This window comes from Rhea pennata, chromosome 17, assembly GCF_028389875.1.
Source record: "Rhea pennata isolate bPtePen1 chromosome 17, bPtePen1.pri, whole genome shotgun sequence".
NCBI classification, from domain to species: domain Eukaryota; kingdom Metazoa; phylum Chordata; class Aves; order Rheiformes; family Rheidae; genus Rhea; species Rhea pennata.
The window spans coordinates 11,494,408-11,512,673 of record NC_084679.1 but is presented as its reverse complement, the minus strand read 5'-3'; the positions used below and the strand labels follow the sequence as shown (position 1 = coordinate 11,512,673).

The 18,266-nt window shown below is 47.7% G+C and overlaps 1 protein-coding gene and 1 long non-coding RNA gene across 11 annotated transcripts in view; one reads left to right on the top strand and one right to left on the bottom strand.

Annotated features, from left to right (window-relative positions):
* Positions 1–4,187: 4,187 nt before the first annotated feature.
* LOC134148247 (uncharacterized) lies at positions 4,188–6,581 on the bottom strand. The gene is made up of 2 exons (XR_009960175.1): positions 6,272–6,581; positions 4,188–6,007 (listed from the first exon to the last, which is right to left on the bottom strand). It is a non-coding gene; the product is annotated as an uncharacterized LOC134148247 (long non-coding RNA).
* A 225-nt stretch (positions 6,582–6,806) lies between these two features.
* ADORA2A (adenosine A2a receptor) overlaps positions 6,807–18,266 on the top strand; it is a 30,788-nt gene continuing 19,328 nt past the window's right edge. For 5 of the 10 annotated variants that reach the window (XR_009960144.1, XM_062589950.1, XM_062589951.1 and 2 more), the window contains exons 1-4: positions 6,811–6,882; positions 7,688–7,843; positions 8,602–8,726; positions 16,255–16,335. The gene's annotated coding sequence lies outside the window, so the exon portion shown is untranslated. Of the gene's footprint in view, positions 6,883–7,687; positions 7,844–8,601; positions 8,727–16,254; positions 16,336–18,266 lie in introns of all 10 variants that reach the window. The other 5 variants (XM_062589948.1, XM_062589944.1, XM_062589945.1 and 2 more) reach the window with 4 other exon arrangements.

Here is an 18,266-nt window from a genome sequence, read left to right as displayed (position 1 = left end):
AATGAATGATCTGTAACTATATGGAATAGTAAAGATCTAAGAAACAAGAATATAATATTCCATCCTCTTAAATAAAAAAGCTTATACTGGAATCATGGCTGTTCTGCAGTTATCTTACGTATCAAATTAGTTTAATATTGCAGAAAATACTAAAATTCATGTCAAAATAGGGTTTCACAATTATATTGATCAAAGGAAAATGTTTGATTTAAGTTGTCGATAGAAGAGTTTTAATTTTTGGACTGAAGCCTACTGCTGTGAGCAGCTGCGCAGAGTGCATCAATGGGAAGGGCTCATTAAGATGCAACTCCTTCCTACAGAAGACTCGTTTTAGAAGAGACACTAAGTTATCATAAAAAGTTGAGTCTTTTCTCCAGATGGGCAGAGTTATTAATAGCCGGCAGCTACTGTAAAGAATTCGAGTTGAATTCTGTGCCTTTCTTTGCGATGCCTTTCACATCATTTACCCTCTCTTAGCTCCCTCACTTAGTATTTTGTCTAGCTTTTATTTTCAGCAGTATCTTTCTTTGAGCTCAAAATTTGTGTTCTCTTGGTCTCTTAAAGTATTTTTTCTGTTTTTTTTTTCATTCTCTTATTTGAAGGGATGAATAAGGTGAAATTATTTTTTCTCTGAATCTGCTGAAAATTAAGTGATCATGTCTTAGAAAGCGCTGATACCTTCCATGCTAATTAGTGCTTGATGTGTGAACCCAACATTATGAAAGGAGATTTTGGTAATTATAGGCTCTAATTCTGGTAACTCAAGATTAGGAGAGCATTTACATCTTGTTAAATGTTTCTATTAACTTCATTTCTATGAGAAAACTCACTTTGAAACTTCTCCAATGCAAGTCTTTACTTAGGAAAAAATATCATCTATGATTTTAAAAAAATGTAGATGAACAGTGACTGATGCTGTCAATCCTAGTCCAAGTTAAGGTTTTTACTAGCCCTTGTGTCTATAGTTGCCCTCTTTATTGCCATGGCTTAACTTAACTCTTATTATAGAACTTCATTTCTGTTTATGAAAGACCCTCTTTGAAAAATGTCAGCTTTTTTAGATATTTTTCCCCCCTTGAGGGTATTTAGTTCTTCTGGGACCTCCTTAATCTCGTGATGAAAAGAGTTGAACACGGTGGAGCTCCTTATCACAATGTTTTTGCAGCTAGACATTTGCATTGATCATATAGTGTGAGGAAATATTTGTGCTTCTCTCTAGTGCTGTGTGTAGCTCACTCCCTTGTTTATGCTGCCTTTTCTTAAACCATTTTAGGTTCTTTCTTCACGCCAGAAGCCTAGAAGTTAAGCTCTTAAAAATGAAAGAAACTTGAGAAGGAGACATAACAGTCTGGAGACAACTTCACCGAGCTGTTGACAATATCATATTTTTCAAAAATAAATAACCCGCAGAGCACTGAGATGCCAGCGCGCTGAGTTAACGCTGTGCGTCTCGGGGGCTTTATTCAGCGCTGCTTGATGCCGTTCTCCAAATTGCAATGGGCCGAGGTGAAGCCCGCGGCGCACGTAACCAGTGCGCGCTCTTAAAACAATAAATAAAAATCACAACTTTGGAGGGTCTGATCCTAAGGGGTGCTGAGCATCTGCACTCAGAGGCTGCTAAAGTGTTCGCTTCTTCCAAAAAATCGTTCCTGAAAACAGGTGGTCTAGCAATAATGCAGCTGAGCTAGTGGCCCAGCAGAAGAAAGGAGTGTAAAAGGAAGGTGTGCAGCAGGCTTGTTCCCGGACAGAGGTACGAATGCTGCAAACATCAGAACGAGGTGCTAAAACACTGACTTTGCTTCACAAACCTTTCAAATCCCGTCATTTTGCACCAATGCTTCCAGCAGTTCGGTGTCCTACCGATCCCTAGCAGCAAAGGGTGGGGAGCAGAGTCAGTAGCTGCTTTTTGTCTTTATCCACATTGTGGAAGGAACTCGGGTATAAACAACGTGGATTTTGTTGAGTTTGTGTTGCCCTCTCATTGCTCCTTAGAAGAAAATAAAGAATATTGTAAATGAAGAGAAATCATCTGACTTCCTCCTGCTGGGCCCTGTGGCTCCAGCAGTTCCTTTTTGTGTAAAGGTAACTTCTATACATTGCTAGTGTAGAGCAACAGCTATTTATTTTCTGTAACTTCCACGTGATGATCCACTCTACCTGTTTTCCCTCTGTTAATAGTCTACCAAGAGTGCCTGAATATACACTGACCTCGATCTTGCCCTCTGTCGTGCTGAACAGCACTTGGAGAACCGAAGCCACGATCTGGCTTTGGAGAGTGCCTGACTCTTGACATGGAATCACCAAAAACCCATCGTTGGTTCCTGACCTAAGTGCATATGGCGGGATTTAAGCAGTGAGATAGATGAAGCAGTCGATACGAATCTTACCTGGACTTTGGCTCACTTTTCTTAAGTTCATGTAAAAGCTGTATTTTTTCTGTGCTGGAATTAAACAGTTTGCGAGAAGCTTCAGTCTGTGGCACAGAGTATCCTTTGGTTAAGCTGTTAGAGACGGGTGTTTTGGGCAAAATTCGTCACAAAACTTTGTTAAAGGACTCAATTCCTCTTCAGAAAATTTAGGCTCTTTCTTTGATGTTGATTTAAAATTGCTAACAAGTATTTCATGTTAAACATTGTGAGAGAAATCATTGCACGTATGTAATCCATGTAGGTAACGCTGAAGGATTTGTTAGTGTTTGCAGTGAATCTCAAGTAACCCTGCCCCCGTCCCTTCTCTTGCACTAGCACAAGTTGACTTTTTCAAGAGATTCAGGCAGCAGTTTTGGGTATGGGATTATGTACAAACCAGAGCACGTGCGTTTTAAGTGTCCTATGTGCCAGCATTACATGTGTGTGCCAATGCAATGCTCCCTTTGATGCATCTTCACAAAATGTGCATGTCTGCAGTGTAATTTCTTGTATATAGGAAAATTCAGTCTGGTTAAAGGGAAAAGTTGCTAGATGAGGTAGAACTCTAAACCAAGTAAAGCGTAATCTATGTGTGGATGGGAAAGACTGGAAACAAAGTTATTCCGTTTTAGCTTACAAATCCAGGTTTTGATGCTAAAAATTTTCTCTAAAGCATTATGATCTTAATACCAACAACACGCTGGAGCTAAGTTTGCTATGGTCATTGACCTGTTAGCTGTGAAATGGCATCATTTCAGTGCTTTTACGTGCGTCTTCTGAGATTCAGTTAGAAACTGTCACATCTAGCCATAGCAAATAGCAGACTGATAGTCTGTGTTTTAACGAGTAGAGCTGGTGGTTTCAGGTCACTTTCTAATAGCTAAAAACATGTTGATGCAAAAGGTGCAGTATTTTCCTTTAATGTCAAAGAAAAGTCATTTTGTGTGGAAGCAAAAATTTTTTTCATAAAAAAAAATATTCTTCCAGATCCTGTTCTAGACAAATCGATGATCATTTTTGATAGAGCAGGCCAGGCCTCCACACAGCAACCTCAACACTTTGGTATATTTTTCATGCTCTCTTGCCCCCTTACAAGGTGGCAGGTTCCTTGTGCTTATAGTCATTATATTTGCCTGTTTTGTGTTTACAGTGGCATCACTGACTTGCCCAAGCAAACCGGTGCTAGTGCAGTTTCAGCAGAGAAGGGTAAGCCTCATGATATGTTTCAAATATGAAGGGTTTTGTATAGCCTTTGCTCTCCCCTTTTTGAGGGAAACTTTTCAAGGTTTATACTATGCTCTTTCTTTCTAGATTTTACTACTTCAGCTTCATTACTAAATCCAAGAAGTGCAGGTAGTCTCACGTCGCTACTTTCCAATTGTACAACAAGCCAAAATTCAAGAGTTTACCAGCTCGTTCATTTAGGGAGGTAGTGGCTGGTATGTCACTACGACTCTGCTTCTCCTCAAGTACGCAAAAGCCCTTCTTGGCTGTACTGTACCCAGGAGGAACAGAAATTTTCCTTTCTTCCCTTGCAGTCCTGGACTTCTTTCAGCTCGCAGCCTGCCCTAGGCTTGTGTCAGTACCGGTCACCAAGGTGCTTTGGGCTGCTGGAAGCTCTTCTGTTTCTGATTTCTACCTACCTTCTCACCCGTCCGTGCAGTCCCTTCTCAAACTGTATCTGACTGTAGCAGTAATGACTCCCCGCTGTGTGCTCTTGCAATCCCGTCCTCCATAGATCAGAAGAACAAAACCAGAAAAATGCAAAAGCTGACACTATTTCTTAACTATCAATTTACTGTCACTGTTGGCCACTGGTAAGGGAGGAGGTAAGTAGAAAATCTATAGCCATTATGGTAAGGACAATACACACTGAATATACCCAAGAACAAACATCATCTGGAGAGTGGTACAGTTACAATACTTGACAGGGACAATAGCATAAAAATAATAGAAAAGCAGTTCACTTAACTCAAAAACAAGGCCAAAGATTTATTTATATCTTACTGTAGTAATGAAAAATACCCTACGCAGTTGTTCAATAGGACATAAAACGGCAGCTGCTTGTTGTAAAACACTTTAAATCTGCAGAAGTAATTAGTGGGCATGCCGAAGTAACAGGAAAAACCATCTGAGGAGCTCCAGGAGCCAGTAATATTGATTTTTAGTATATCTTGAAACTCTTGCAGAGTTCCAAACTACACAGAGAAGATCAGGAGGCAACAGTGGGCTGATGGGATGTTCCTTCCAAACTGGAATGGAAGCAACCAGTGGTTTGGGGCTGGTTTTGGTAGCGATAGCCTGAATAATGCCACTCGGCATGCTTTCATGGAAGAAAAGGTCATTTCTAACAAGCATTAAATGTTTGTTGAGTTACCGTTTTCAGCCAACCCTGTGAAATAACTCAAACATTTGCTTTAGATGGAGTATGACATGCTAGGTTGAAAGAAAATCATCATAGTCTACATTAAATGGTCTTAAAACCAGTTATCTGCAAAAAAAAGAATTGTAACTGAGAAAAGAAACATCCAGTGAAGCATGTCTAGGGTCCTTCAAAGATCTGTTGGTCAGATGTTACTTATTTAGATGCCTTTGAGGGCCAGGGCCAAAGATGTCAGGCCACCTCCACGGTGTTGGAAACTGCCCTGGAGAGCAGCAGCCAGACAGACGCAGTAGATCCTGGCAGACAGCAACTGTGCCACGCGCGACACTCGCACCACCGCCTCGGACGCAACCCCACAACACAGGACCTTGCGGAGTATCGGACGGGGTCTGGAAAACAGCATCTCTTGCACAGGGCAAAAGCGAGCCCGGTACTGGAACGCTGCTCAGTTCCAGCGTCAGCATTTCTTAAACTCCAGCCCGTTTCAGGCAGGTAAGCAGCCTTTCTAAACTTAGCAGTTTTGCAGGGTGTTTTGAAGAGGTTCCTAAATTTTTCCCAGTCTCCTGGTCTTGTGGCATCTCCTGAACTGGCCTGTCAATGTATGTAGTCCTGACCAAATCACTCCCTGCTCCTGTGCGGCAGATTTTGCCAGCCTTTTTCTGCAGTTTCCTGGGGAAGTGATGCCCCCCCCCCCCGGATCTCCGCCGTGTTCGGAGCCGCGTTCTGGTCTCCGCTCAGCTCTGTAGCGTGCGCCTCTGCGGCTAGTGCCGCAGTCTGGGGAGCGGGCGGAGGCAGGCGACGCACGTGCCAGATGATGCTGGCGACGGTGAATTTTTAATGCTCAGAGGCTCGCAGGTCCGGAGGTTGGTGCTGAAGTGGCTGCTGCCAGTTCTGCTACTTTTTTCCTACTGCCCTGACGCAGCGTGTGCCTGAAAACGCCCAGCAACATGAATGCTCTGCTTGAGTTGCCTGTGGGTCCAAGTGATGCGCTTATACCCCTGGCAGATGCAGCCGGGGTGAAACGGCTCTGGACTCCAGTCCTGAAATAAGTTTTGTTGCATGGCGCAAGCATCCGTGGTGTGGCTGACTCTAAGTGGAGAGGCTTGTCCTCTTTGGCATCAAAATAAAAACTTTTTCATAGGCTGAGGTCTGCCGCAGGGTCAGTGGGAAGTGCAGGGTCTTGCTGGTGCGTTTTCCTGCTTGTAACGTCCAACCACTAGGAACGTGAAGATAATATACTAAGACGTAAAATAATAATGTTTTAGAAAAGGCTAAGAAACTTTGGAGGAAGTCCGCAAGGAGCAGCGGCTTCCGGCTCTGGCGAGGTTCTCGCCCTGCTCCACGCGGCCGTGGCCACCCCGGGCGCGGGCCGCCGTGGGGGACGCGGGGCGCCCCGCGGCCGGCCGCCCCGGCGCTCTCGCTGCTGGGCTCACGGCGCCCTGCGCCGAGGGGAAACGGGCGTCTGCTGTAAAATACTCACTATCTTCAGTCGGACCTCTTAGCGCCTTCCCAGCAGCGATGCACAGGCGCGTCCTTGCCGGGGGGCAGCAGCGAAAGCGGAGCAGAGGAGAGGAGGAAGCGCTGCTTGCTTTCTGCCGCGGGCGGCCCGTGGGCTCCGCGTGCGTCACCCGGCCCCAGCTGTAGCCTGAAAGTCCCCGGGTGAGTTCCCCGCTCTCGAAAGAAGTACGTGCCTGGAGCGAAGCGCCCCGAGAAGCCCGGCCCGTCCCGTCCCGTCCCGTCCCGTCCCCCCGCCCGGGGCGGCGGAAGGCACTAACAGCCCCTTTCTGCCGCTCGCAGGTGCCGCCGGCAGCGGTCGGGGCCGGGGCCGCTGCGCGCCCCTGAGACAGCCCCGGGGCCGCGGCCGCTGGGGCGGGGGGAACCGGCCCCGGCCCCGGCCCCGGCCCCGGCCCCGGCCGCGGCGCCGCCCCCGCCCCCGCGGCGCCGCCCGCGCCGCCCTCCAGGGGGAGCCGCCGCCGCCGCCGGCTCCGCGCCGCCGGGCGTCCCGCGTCCCGCGGCGGCAGCGCCCCGGCGGCTCCGGCAGCGCCCTGGCGGCTCCGGCTCCGCCGCCGGCTCCCGGCGCGGCCAGGGCAGGTGGGTGACGCGCGGGCGCGGCCGGGCGCCGCGGTGAGGGGCGGCGGCGGCGGGAGGGCTGGGGGCGCGGGGCGGGAGCGGGGCAGCCCCGTGCCGCGGCTCGGCCGGGCGCTGCGGCGGCCGCGGCTGCCCGCGCTGCCCCCCGGCCCCCGCGCCCCGCCGGCGCCTCTCCCGCCCCTCCGCGGCTTCGGCCCGCCGGGCGCCGCCGGCCCCGGCCCGGTGGCTGCGGCGCCGCCGTCGGGGGCAGCTGCCCCGGCGCCGCCGCGCTCCTCGCTGCGCCCCGGCTGCGAGCGCCCCGGCGCCGTGCAGCGCCGAGAGCCGGACTTTGCCCCCTGCACCCCGTCCTCCTCCCGGCCCTGCTGCTGTTTGTGCTTGCGAGCAACTAATCGTAAAACGGTGCTTCCCCGGGAGCGCTCCGCATCCCGCGGGCTTCCCGAGCCCTGCTCAGCGAGGGAGGTTCCCACGCGCGTCGCAGCCGAGCGCGGGGGAAGAGGCGCCGCTCCCGACAAACGCCGTAACCCGCGGGCAGCCCGTTCCCGTCCCTCGCGGAGAGCTTCCCGGTGGGTCCCTTCGGCGGCGCGCGGGACGTCCCACGCGAGGCCGCCGCCCCGGGGGGCTGCGGGCACCTTCCTCGCGCTCCCCGCGCCGCGGGGCCGCGGAGGGGGCGGGAAGGGTTAACGCGGAGGACAACGTGACTCATTTAGTAAAGAGCAGCTAATAGAATTGCCTTAACTACTTTAAATTATTTTACTAAGCAGATGGTCGACTATTAGATAACTCTATCTTTGGACGTATTTGTTTTCAGGTTTCTTATCGGGCTCGTAAGTCTCGGGCCCGTGTAACCGAAGGACTGTAATTGATTGATAAATTTGTTCTCTGGCATGTCGCAGAAAGCAAGCGCGCCGGCTCCCCGGCCTCCGAAGAGCACGCTGCCGGGCTAAGGACGGGAAGATTAGCTAAAGTGAGCAATCGGGATGTGAGCAATGTTTCAATTGGATTAGATCTGAGGAAGAAATGCCTTATTCTGATCTTGGTTATAGAAGTCCCTGTAAATGCAATCATACAGTCCAAGAATGTTAGGAAAATGAAATCCCGACTAACGCGGCAAACAGATGAAATTCTGAATTAGCCAGGAAAGCTGCGGACTTCTGAATTTGTAGAGAAAACATAAGGGTACAAACTACAAACACGTATGTGTGTATATAAAATAAAAATGACCTGCTCCAGGGTTCATAAGCGTAATTAAAAAAAAAAAAAAAAGATAGGCCTCCTTTTTTCCCATGTTCATGTGACAAGTTTATAATTTGCATGCATATAATCGCTCTTTCCATATGTATATTTATATATAAAAAATAGAATCAGCTTCATCCTGTGTCAGGTCAAGGGATGTCAACCTAGTAATGATGTTTTTAGCCTCTGCCCTTCTGTCAGTGGGTACAGAAAGCACTGAAGATCAGAGCTGAAAAGCCTTTTGCCAGGTCTCCTGTGTTTGCATTTCTATTTTTGCTGATATTTTAATAGGATGTTTCCATAAGGGCTGCTGGCAGTGTTGCATTTGAATGTAATCAACTTTTAAAAGCTATTCATCTTTTTGTTTAATCTTCTATAATGGGTTTTATGTTGAGCCATGTGCTTAACCCTCTTAAGAACTACTGGGGAAAGCTCAGTCCAGGAGGAGGCTTTGGGGAGGCTGTTTTAAATTTTCACTCTTCCTTTCAGCTGCGTTTCTGAGAAGGGCCGGGGCTGGTTGGCTGCATACATCCCCCTTCGGTCTTGAGCCTGGCAGCTTTTCCATCTGGTACCAGAGGGAAAACCTCCTCCTTTACCACTTCCGCTTTGCCTGGGTGAGTGATGGCTGTATGATTTCTCACCTACACAGGATGTTCAAGACTTCACAGATTTTCCACCAAAAGAGTTGTTTTCGTTATGCTTCAGCTCTTTGCTTCAGTCTGATGTTTCCACCCATGTTTTTGCATGTGAGATGGGGCAAGACGTAGTGTGGCTAAGCCCTCTCCACCTAAGAGTTCTGCTCAGTTGCAAGAGTGAAGTTTTGGGGGTTGTTTTTCTATCCTAAGGCCAACCTTAGCATCTCTGCGTTTTGGTGTCCTGCAGATTTCAGCCTTGTCTTCAGGTGGAAGAGGTGGCAGCTCTCGTTCATGCTCTCTAGGTCATGTGGATGATGAATAACTCTCTAGGTCCTTCTTTATTTTCTCATCTGGAAAAAAAGAGATGCGGTTTTGAAGCATTTTCTTTTTTGTTGGACTCTAAGCTAAAACAACAAGAGATCTTGAGCTCTATGTTAAGGAAATAGGATGGACTCTCACTAGTCAGTAGAGTTGCTTCTGTTCCTCAGGTGTCTGTTGTTTAAGACCAGGTAGGTTGGTGCCTCATGGACCACCTTCAACAAGCAGCGCTTGAATGGTGTGAACACAACAGCACCAGTTCCCTGCCTTTCTGCTCATCCTAAAAAGGAGGAGAAAGTTGCCACCTTAATGAGCTGCTCATATAGCTGAATGGTAGTTTCACCATGAGGGGTGAACAGCTGGCTGCATTCTGCCTGGGGAAAGCAAGAGCATCTGGGCAAATGCACACAAGACTCTGGTCTCTGTTGCTTTGAGGTCGTTTAACCTCTGACGGCTTCGGTTTCCTCTGTAAAATCGGAAGGTGCCTCTCTCCTTGCAAAGGTTACATCTGTGTCAAGAATAATTATTGGTTGTATTGCACATTTTTTTCTGAAGTAAATCTCTGTAGATCAGAATGGCCAGATGGCACATACAACTCTCAATTATGGAAAATATCCTCAGGAGGTACTTCGAGGTCATCTAATCCATGCCTCTGCCTAAAGGCAGGATCAGCTATGCTTTGTGCTATTCCTAACAGATACTTGTCCATCCTGCTCTAAAGATGTGCAGTGGAGACTCTCTACTTTCCTGATGTGCAGGAAACACCCCCATGGCTAGCTTAACTATATATGAGAGTTATAAGAGCTGATGAGCCTCTGAGAGAAGGCATTGGAGAGTTCAGAGAAAAGCCAAATGCAATGAGATGCCTCTGCAAAAATGACATGTTCAACGTGATCACTGTTAGGCAAAGGAGAAAACCCTGCTGCAGCAAGTGTTTGAGCACAAACTTTGTCCGTTCTTGTTCAGGGCACCATGGACTTGATTCTGGTGCCACATGCCCTGTATGGGGCTGGCAGAGAAGGGGATAGCACCTGAGGGAGACGCCTGCCCTTCAGAAGGGACAGCAGAGGCGCAGGGGGCAGTTGAGAGCGGTCTGGAACTCACTAGCTGCTTATATTTAAGCAACTCACTCAATCTTGTAGGTTTAGTTTAGGACTTGTTCTGGAAAAAAGGATGCTTTTATTATTTTGCTTATTGGTTGGTTATTAAAAAATAGCAGATAACATAAAACACAATGAGTGATATTCCAAGGGTATGCAAATGCTGTTGTAGATAATACAGAAGAGCAGGAGTAGTGGAATTTCCTTGCTGACAAAGGAACAGGAAACGTAGTGCCAGGAAGGCCAGACTTGAAGTTTCCTGTATGTTTTGGGGCTCTTGCTAGTGCTTTTTGATTTTATTTATTTATTTTTTTCCAAAAGCTACACAATTCAAGCTCCCCCCATCAAAATAAGTAATTAGCTATAACTACAAACACAGCCATGGAGGGCAGGGTTTGAAAAGAGATGACAGCTACAAGATGGATTGTATTTGTCTTAAATGATAAGTCTGGGGTTGCATGCGGTAGGTTTATCGCTCTCTGACTGGTAATGAGATAAAGGCCAGGTGTTACAGGGGGATGTGGAAAGATCTGAAGCAGGAATCGAGATCGCTCTACACGGCGTTTGTAGGGAACATTTACAAACAATGCGCCGGAGACAATGGAGGAGTTAGCGGGAGCGAAACTTCTCCTCTCCTCGCAGGGATAGTTTGAGCCAGGAGCAGCCGGGCAGGGGGAGGGCAAGGCCGGCTCACGCGGAGGATGAGGGAGCCTTCCTGTCCCTCCGACACAAGGAGAGGAAAGGGGGTTTTTCCTGCAGCCTTGGAGACGTGACGGATGACATGCTGGGCTGCTATCTGCGTGTCGATTAGCATTTGTGATTGCGCTCGCAGCCAGGGTGGAAGGCGCTCGGCCGTTCTCCAGAGGCCTCCAGTATCTTGCAGATTCAGGCTGTTTTTATCTGCTGCTAGTTGAGGTAGAGCCTCCTCTGTGTCTGCAGCCCCAGTGTTTATCCCAGGCGACGCTCGCAGGGACGGCCGTGGCGCCCTGTCCAGCAGCTCTTCCAGGAGGGCAGGGGCAGGACTGTTTGCTGCTGGGGCCATTTGGAGCCGAGCTGAACCCGAACCAGCGCCAGCTGGGGGTCCCGTCTGCATTTCTCGTGGGGCCGGGCCCCTTGTATTTGAGTGAGTAATGCTGTTGAACACAGGGAATTTGGTCTCGTTCTGCTCTTTCAAGGCATCTCTTTGGAAGTGGTGAGGCTTGCGCTGCTCTCCCCGTTAGAAGGAAGTTTCTTTCCTCATTTAGTAGTTGGCCTCAGTGTCCCTCCCATTTTTCTCCTGTTTTTTCTTCTCTGGGGTTGTTTGGTTTTGTTTTCCCCTATCGTGGCTGTCTCCTACTTCTGTACTCCCTTTTTTCTTACTAAAGGAGCATAAGTATTTGCACTCCCTTTCCTGGAGAGCCTCTAACCTTTGCCTTTCCGGTGATGTTGGTCCATTACTCGCAACCCCCATATGATAGTGGGAGAGTCCTCCAAGAGCTGACCTGCCCTTCTGACTGTTGAAGTTTCCCCAGAACGGGGTTGTCAGATCCTGGTATGAATCAGGTGTTGAGATTAAGGAGTTAAGGGAGGTGGGCTGTTAAATATCATCCTGGGTGGTGATAACAGCTTTGGTTTCAGTATGAGACCCATATCCTTGAGCACATGCTGAGTTTTTCCATAAGAAAAATTTCCCAGGACAAAAGATAGTCAAGAGATGTTTGGCTCCTTAATACTTTCTTCAGAAGAAAGACCCGTGTTTGAAATTGATTTGAATAATTACAGTTTCCACATGCGTCTAATGCACAGATCAGTGCCCAGGTTCAATAGGATGATGGAAAATAACATCTGACTTACTTGGGCAGCCACCAGCACCATTACGGTTCCCAGAGCGTGTGTGAGGAAGGACACTGACTTTTAAAAAGATTAGTTAAATGCTGTGAGGCCTGCATTTTGGGCAAAAATGACTTGTGCTAATGGCTCCCTACTCGATCCCTTGAAGCTCTTGATTCCTAAAGGTGTTGCCCTCTGAGAAATCAGACCTCTTTAGCTGGATCTATGAGGCACCTGACCTTGTCAGACACGTAAAAATACGTTAATCTCTTGTACCATCTTAGGACTTGTTTGGACGCTGATCCAAATTTTGGTTGCCCACTGAGAGGAGTTTGGGATTGTAAGCTGGGTAGATGTATGGAGTTCTGGGGATTTTGATGTGGTTATATGATTGTTTTGCTCTGGTACATCCAAGCGGTGCCAGCTCCTGCAGCTTATAGGGAGGTAAGGAGCTGTATTCTTGGGCTGAAGACTGGAAAGAGGATTCAGTGACATTTTTTGTTGTTTTTCCAGCCCCTCTCCTGAAGGGAGATCTTCCGTTTCCTCCATATAGCCACACGGCAACCTAGCTGTATGATTAAAACAAGCAAGAGATGGACTCGGTCCCTTTGGGTAGAAACACCCCTAAAGCCTGAGGATGTCTGTTCTGGGGGCCTCTTTTGGAGCCATCTCCGCCTGACTAACTTCTTTCGTCCTTGGAGTTAAATCCCACGGTCCCCAAGGAGTTTGCCTTGGGAATCTTTTTTGGTTTATCTTTGCTCTGCTGGTTGTGAGGATAGTGGCTGTCATACATTTGAGAAACGGTTGCAGATTTCTTTACAGCTGGAGCTTTTTATGGTCCTACTGTGCAGAAACTGTAAAATAGCTTAGGTTTTCGTAGAGCTCCAGGACCGCTTTCCATGCATGGTAGCAGAGTTGCTGTCACAGCAGTGTGCTTGCTGCTGGTCGTCTGGCATTTCTGTTCCCTGTAGGCAAGCACACCAACTTATAAACCACTGACAAGATGCTTGGTCCAGTAAAATGTTTTATAAAGCAATTTATGAATGGCTACTGGCTCTCCAGTGCAGTAGTTTGATGCAGAAGGAAAGTAAGTGCTTCTGGGAACATCACCTTTGCCAGCAGTGAGTGTTCTCTCCACCCCGAGCATCCACATCTCTGGCCTGCGCAGAGCCAGAGGAAGTGAGCAGAAGTAGCTGGCTGTTGAATGTAAGCGGATGCGCTTTTACCACAGCACAGGGACTGAGGAAATGAAGGAACGGCTCATCAGAGTCCTCAGGGCATCAGCTAAATGTCGACACTTTGGGGATCAGTAAGCAGCAGCACTGGAGAGTTCTTAGTAAATCGGATTATAATCAAGGGCTTTATTTAAGGAAAATGAAAAGCTTTGAGTACCTCTAGAAAGGCTTGCGTTGGCTTGGCTGACCGTGATAGTGAAAGTGCAAGTCATTTTGCAAGAGTGACAGAAGTATGGTGCAAGTCACAGCGAAGAGAAGCGGGGGCTGAGTAAGGACACGTGGCCTTGAGACATCAGAGCATCAGGTCCTCCAGCACAGAGGCTGGGAGAGTCCCCAAAATACATTGTAAATGGCTTTGAGACTGGGAGGCAGAAACACTGATGGGGTGATGAGCGGTGACACAGGATTAGCCAGTCAGGATAAGCATCTTACGGAAGTAGAAGAGGGAAAGTTGCTGGAGAAGAACTGAGCAGAAAAACTGTTTTTGTGGCTTTTGCCTGCCTCTGGGGTGAGCAGATGACGCCAGCACTGTCAGTCTGTCTGAAAGCTGTCTCACTCACTGACAGCCGGTTCACAAGCTGAGGTGAAGTGAGTTGAGTAAAGCACAGTGGTGTGTGTCCGGGGGGCACGGGAGGAGTCGGGGGCTCTCCCGTGGGCTCCAAGGCAGCGGGCGCTGCGAGGCACGAGGAGCACCTGCTCGCCACCCGAGACGGAGGCGGCAGCGAGCGGCCCGCAGGGAGCCAGCAGCAGGCACGGGGTGGGGAGCTCGGGCTGGACGCTGCCGCCATCACACCACTCCGAACGATCAGAGAAGGGCGCGAGCTGGGAAGGAAGGGTGCGATGGGCTGAGCTAGCCGCCCAAGAGGGCTGCTTTTGTCTCATGGGTGAGTACGAGTCCAAACATCTGGGTGACATGGAAGCCCCAGGGCGAGTCCCCAGCAATCACCATTGCTCAGGGATACTGGTGTACGAGCAGACGAGATAAAGCAGTGATTCAGCTTTACTTTGGGTCCAAGGCAGGTAGAATTTGCTCATCTCTGTTCATGTTGTCCAGTGCCTTCACCAGGGCAGAGGAGGACATTTTGGGCTGGAGAGATCTTAAGCCAGATGGAGGGATACAGGTGAAAAAAAGCATATTCCTGTAGAAGATGTGACGTTGGCAGCCCTGGTTGAGCAGCACGGCCGCACTGGAGCCTAGGGGGTTTGGTTCACTGTGGTAGGACTTAGCTGAACCCTTGTTACAACTTGCAGCGCGATGGTGCTCAGTGGGAAGGCAGCAGAGCTCTGCAGGCCAGGTGGAGTGCACACTTGCAGTTCAGGAAGGCAGTAGGGTTTGGGAACAACTGGATAAAAATGCAGACAAATGAAGAGATAGACTAAATTTGGAACTGCATGTCTTGAAACTTCATATAGAGGTGAGGTTGCATCTGGAGAGAAGTCCACACCATTGCTTTAAAATTTACCAGAGTGAATGCATTAGCTATTGCTAATGCGTGATAAGTATTCCTGAAGCAAATTCTTCCCTAGCCTCTATTCCTCAGAGGGTCACCTCATCTTGAAATCCTGTTTCCTCATTTCTATTCATTTGTTCTTGAAGGAGATGTTCCTCATGTGTGAGCACAGCTGGCTTTGGTAGGGCTGAGGGGAGGCAAAATTTAACTTTCAGCTCTTCCCTCATGCAGAACAGGAAAACTGGGTCCTCAGAGACATTGTGGATGATGCTGGTAGTAGTAAAACTTCTTAGTTGCCTGAGCGCTTTGTTCTAGTTACGCTTTTTTACATGTCTGTGTTATGAAAGGTCATCCAAATGCTCCATTTTTTATTTTTGGAAATGGCTGAATTGATATCGTTAATCCTGGATACAAATGGCTTGTTCCAAAATCCAATGTGGTTTTGTGCCATTTGTCATTGGGCCACGACAGCCGCTGCCGGGTAAGACCAGGGCAGTAAGACCAACCTCCTCCAGTGGGCACATGGGAACCTTTCTCCTTTTGCTTGTTTGCTTGCTCTGACTTCTTCAGCTGCTGCTCATTCAATCTTACTTAGTTTTGCCCTCTCTGGCTTTCTATGATAATTAAAATGGAAATCATTACTGTGAGTTTTTTTTTCCTTTTCTTGCTTGATTTTAAGGATTTATAACATCCACTTAGGATGAAAGAAAGGGGGAAAAAAGGTCAAATGTGTACTGTTCCAGTCTTCTCTTCCACTAATGCAATAAAAAATTAATCCACTTCTAGCACTAGGAGGAGAGGAGGCAGAGCTGAAATATTGGTTTTAGATTAGCCATTTCTGTTAGTTGGCTCATCTGTGTTACGACCTTTGCTTGTTTTCTGATGCGGTTTCTCTTTTTTGACTGTTTTGATTTGTGATTTTATTTTGAAAATAAACAGGAAGAGAAGAAAGAAATGGGGGAAATTGGAAGGATATGATTGCTTATGCTTTTTATTGCTGTTACTGATACAGCAGCATAGGTGTCTGTTATCCTAGAAATCCCCTAGTCAGTAAAGACTTAGCACCCAAATTCACCCTGTTCATTCTCACTGTGAACAGAGACTCTTTTTTGGACCTGGACTGCAGCAGAGATGGAAATGTAAAGCAGAAATATTGTCCCTGTGCCACATGCCTGAACTTAAAAAGATCAGAGGCACCTCAGATTTCTGAAGAGCCTTTTTTCTTCTTTTGCTTTATGCGAGTACATGGCTTGGAGAGCTGCTGCTTTCCTGTAAGAAGGGATTAGACCAAATTTAGAAAAGCTGAAGCCCTCGTTTTGTTCAGTGTTTCTGAGAATTCGCAGAGCCGTTCCTGGGATCTTGTTGTCCAGCCGTAGGTTTTTACCCTGGAGGGAGACCTTGCTCCCCACAGAAGGGCAGGCTCTGTGCTTCAGAGGATCCTTAGCCCTGCGTTTTTTCTCAGGCAGAACATTAGTGACCCAGATGATGTTTTGGATAAAGTTTGAAACAAGATGCCCTGCAAGGGTCCAACTGCCATGTGGAGCCCTTTGATAGACCAGCAATTTCTAGACATCACCATTTTCTGTGTTTGTAGGAGTGTCCACGAAGGCAGGGGCGCAGAAGATTGGGCATCTGTAGCTCTACTGAAGACTGATGGTAACTGCAAGTGCTCCAGGTACTTGAAAACCAAGAGCGTGGCATGCTGATGATTTTGCCTGCTTTGTTTCACTTGTACCCTTTGTTAACAAAGAACAGTCTACAGGGAAATAGTCTATTATTAATATTTAATTTCCTCCTATTACTGTAAGCAGATGACCTAAAAGATCATTTAAAAATGCAGCCAATAATAAAGCAAATAGAGGAGCCAGAAGAAGTATGTCTTGGTGAGATGGTGGTGCCTCCCTTCCTCCTCTCTCCTGCCCCACCCAGCCACCTCTTTGCGTCTTTCAACAGGATGGGGAGAAGCCGTGAGGCTGCTCTCATGGCTCCAACTGCACCGGCTGTGTGGAGCACGGAGGGCAAGGGGAAGCTGTTCTGCATGAGGTAGTTGTAAAATACCTTTTGCGAGTGCATGTAAAGCTTGTGTGCACATTGGCTCATTTATTGCATCTTGATCCTCTTTAAAATATGGTGAGAGACAAAATTTCTTAGAAACTTTGATTTGAAAAATACTGAGATTCAATTTGAGTTGAAGAGCTTTCAAAGAGAGGATAAAAACTGATAAGCATCTGCCCCCTCCGGGCTTTGGAAAGTAGAAAATGAGTGACTTAGTGGCACCAATTTTTGCTCATTGCCGTATGTGAATTCAAGGATTTTCCCTAAGGGAACTAGGTAATCTGTATGTGGCTGGTACCTGGGAAGGGTCATGTTGTCAGAAGGAGATGCGAGGCTGTTATCTGTGGAATGAGTCTTGTTCCTTGTCATTGTCTCCTGAAAGGGCCACCATTCCCCCTTCCCTGCTGGCCTCGCAGGAGCCGCCTGCTGCGTTCCTACCCTGCTTCCCCCATCCTGAAGCAAACAAGGAGAAACCAGCTCCCCGGGGAAAGACCGGGGAAACTATTGTTTGTTGTGGACATGCCCACAGAGTTGTCTTGGGTGACAAGTCCCAAGTGTCTCTCAAGAGCAGTTGTCAAACTGAAATGTCACAGACATTGTCAAATACGTCAGTCCGGCACGCTGAGAGAGGAGGGAGTCCTCTCCGTACTAGTGTGATGGAGCGTGGGCATCCAAAACCAAGATGACTAAACTCAGCCTGAAGGGGACAAGAGCAGGAAACAAGTTTGAGGAGAGTTGTTTGAACCCGACATTGGCTGGAGCTCACCTGGGCTCTTCTGGCACTCAGTAGACTGTAGGAGCAACACCTTAGTCCAAAGCCAACTGGAGATCCCAAACAAAAGCTTGCTCAGTCTCCAGTGGTGAATAGCTTCATGGGAACGTGCTGTTCAGATGCTTTATTGAATTTTCAAGGAGCAGTTTTTCACTGGGGCTGAAATATGAGCGAGAACAGTGTGTTCCAAATCACTAAAAGTGAACAGGGCAACAGCTTTACAGGTTTGTGAGTGGCAAGAAAGGTTTATTTAATAATGGGGAAAAGGCCGGAACATAGCCCAGGGTATCAAGGAAGAATTGATCCAATTAACAAAACAAAACATGAGCTTGAGAAGAAATACTAATTGTAGCTGTCCAGCAGGTTGTATGATACAGGTTATTCTTCCTAAGTTTTGAGAAACTTGCAATAATGATCCCTTAAGGGCCTGAGATGTTTAATATACACTTCCCCAGTGAGTAAAACAGGTTGTTAATTAATTTTATCTTGTCAGACCTAGTTGCTGTGCCTTTGAGTCTTGCATGAAGTAGACAATCTGTAATAAATCGCCATAGTCTTTCATTTTGTCCCTGTAACTGCAGTAAATTTCTAGCCATGTGCACAGGGAGGCTGGGCCTGTAGTTGTTTTTAAACAAGCTGGAAATACTTCTGCAATCAAAGACTCTGTATCATGCTAGATGACAGCTATTGCAGGCTGATAGTGCAGGAGATGAATGAGACAAGGGGTAGGTTTAGGTGGAACATGGGAACCCCCTGGGCTTTGGCACCTCTTGCATGTA